At 37.5% G+C, this 2,952-nt stretch overlaps 1 pseudogene; it reads right to left on the reverse strand.

Annotated features, from left to right (window-relative positions):
* Positions 1-2,364: 2,364 nt before the first annotated feature.
* Positions 2,365-2,475, reverse strand: LOC118914603 (small nucleolar RNA U3; annotated as a pseudogene).
* Positions 2,476-2,952: the final 477 nt, after the last annotated feature.

Consider the following 2,952-nt stretch of genomic DNA (forward strand, 5'->3'; position numbering starts at 1 on the left):
ACACATGGAGGGTCTGGGATGGGTTAAGCCAGCCCCCGAGGGACTGAAGAGGCTGATCCACTGCAAGGGACCCCTCTTCTGAGAGCGAGGAGAAAACGGAAAGGACGAAAAACAGAATCGAGCTTTAATTTTTTTTAAACTTAAACTTACAAATGGAAGGAGACTTTACTTTGGGGCTTCAGTCTCTTTCTGGGAGTTTAATAAGGAGCAGGAGGTTCATTTTCAAAAGTGGAGCTGAAGCTACTCTAGTTCATAATCAGTCTCTGGTGAGCAGTTCAAGATGAACGGGTGGGTGTATTTTGAAATGGGGGGAGAAAAGAAAACAAAATTTTTGACTTGGGGTGTCCCGTGTGTGTAGAGGTAAATAATTGCCGTCTCATTCTGACCAGTTTTGGAGGTCGCGCAGGCCCATGGCTGAACTACCCAGTTCTCTGCTCCAGGGACACTCAGGGAAAAGACTTTGCAAGTTTTATCAGACCTGTTGGTAGAAGGAGAAACGCCAGGAAAGAAAGAGAAGTCCCCGCTCTGCACTATTCTACCCTTCTTGTCCCACTGGGATCACCCAGTGGGAGCCTCTCTCCTCCACCTCGGGGGAGCTGGAAGGGAAGCAGTGCTTCAGACTTCCCCGCCACGCTATTCGGTGTTCCTCCTTCTGTTAGTTTCTTAGGACTGCTGTCACAAAATACCCCAAACAGACTGGCTTGAACAACAGAAACGTATTCTTTCACAGTTCTGGGTTGTTGGATTTTTTGGTGTTGAGTGGTAGAGAGTTCTTTATCTACTTGGGATATGAACCCCTTATCAGACACATGATTTCAAATATCTCCCATTCAGTAGGCGGCCTTTTCATTTTGTTGGTGGCTTCCTGCCCTCCGCAGAAGCTTTTTTGTTTGATACGGTCCTATTTGTTTATTCTTGCTTTTCTTTCCCTTGCCTTTGGAATCCGATCCAAAAAAGAAATCACGAAGACCTATGCCAAGGAGCTTATTGCCTATGTTTTATTCTAGGATTTTTATGGTTTCAGGTCTTACATGCAAGTCTTTCATCCAGTTTTAGTTGATTTTTGTGTATGGCATAAGATAGTGATCCAACTTCATTCTTTTTCATGTAACTGTCCAGTTTTCCCAATACCATTTATGGAAGAGACTTTCCTTTCCCCACTATATATTCTTGCCTCCTTTGCTATAAATTAACTGACTTTATTTCTGGACTCTTCATTCTGTTCCATTGGGCTATGTGTCTGTATGTTTTTTAAACCATACTGTTTTGATTACTCTAGCTTTGTGGTATAGTTTAAAACCAGGGCTCGTGATACCTTCAGCTTTGTTCTTTGTCAAGATTGTTTTGGATATTCAGGGTCTTTTGTGATTCCATACAAATTTTGGAATTATTTTTTCTAGTTCTGTGAAAAATGCTACTGATATATTGATAGAGATTACCTTGAATCTGCAAATTGCTTTGGTATATGGACATCTTAACAATATTAAATCTTCCAATCCATGAGCATGGAATATCTTTCCATTTATTTGTGCCTTATAGTTTTCAGAATACAGGTTTTTAACCCCCTTGGTTATATTATTCCTAGGTGCTTTATTCTTTTTGATGCAATTGTAAATGGGATTGTTTTCTTGATTTCTCTTTCTGGTAGTTCATTATTAATATGTAGAAATGCACCAGATTTTTGGAACATTATTTTGTATCCTGCAACTTTAGTTAATCCATTTATTAGTTTAACAGTTTTTTGGTGGAGTCTTCTATATATACAATATCATGTCATCTGCTAATAATGACAATTTTACTCCTTCCTTACCAATTTGGACGCCTCTCCTTTTTCTTGCCTCATTGCTGTGGCTTGGACTTCCTGTACTATGAAGTGGGCACAGTGGGCATCTTTGTCTTGTTCCTGATCTTAGAGGAAAACTTCCAGGTTTTCATTGTTGAATATTATATTAGCTGTGGGTTTTTCATATATCACCTTTATTATGTTGAAAAAATATGTCACCTTTATACCTACTTCCTTGAGGGTCTTTACTAAAAATAGATGTTGAATTTCATGAAATACTTTTTCTGCATCTATTGAGATGATTGCATAGTTTTCATCCTTTGTTAATATGGTGTATCGTGTTGGTGCATTTGTAGAGGCTGGACGATTCTTGCACCCCTGTAACAAACCCCACTTGACGATGGTAAATGATCCTTTTAATGTATTGTTGGATTCATTTTGCTCATATTTTGTTGAGGATATGAGCATATATGTTCATTAGGGTTATTCATGGGCCTGTAATTTTCTTTTTTAGTGGTGTCCTTGTTTTGGTATCAGGATTGCTGGTAATGCTGGCTTAATAAAATGAGTTTGGAAGCCTTCCCTCATCTTCAATTTTTTGAAGCCTTTGAGGGTAGGTATTGGATGCTCTATGCATTCAGAGCAACTTCTCTAGTAACAAATTATAGAAATGATCCCAGAAGTAAGGTCTTTACATGAAGTAAAGTCATGTACTATACAATTTTTAAATGTATAGTACATGGTATGCATTTTGAAGCTATGCAATTTCTTAAAAAAAAGTTGGTGTGTAAAATTTTAAGTATAAAGATCATGGTTTTAGTTTTTGTGAGTAGCTACATTAAGCTATATCTGATTCTAACTTCTTAATTCATCAAGTTAAATTTTAAAAACACCTTTGTAAATATCCTTGAATCTTTTCTATATGTATGTACTGTATTCCCAAATTAAGTATAATCAAATATGAAGCTCTAAATCATAAGCCATACTTACCTACTTCTTTTTCAGAAGAAATACTCAATTGATGGTGAATTGTTACCAAAGTTTACTTGTAAAAATGAAACCATTGAGAAAAATTATCCTAAACTTAAGGATTTTGCAAAAATGTCCCTGAGTGCGCTCTCACTGTCGTACCAAAGCACTGTCTGGTCAACCTGCTGAAGGGTGTTTAG

Source organism: Manis pentadactyla, chromosome 14 (genome assembly GCF_030020395.1).
Source record: "Manis pentadactyla isolate mManPen7 chromosome 14, mManPen7.hap1, whole genome shotgun sequence".
Taxonomy (NCBI): domain Eukaryota; kingdom Metazoa; phylum Chordata; class Mammalia; order Pholidota; family Manidae; genus Manis; species Manis pentadactyla.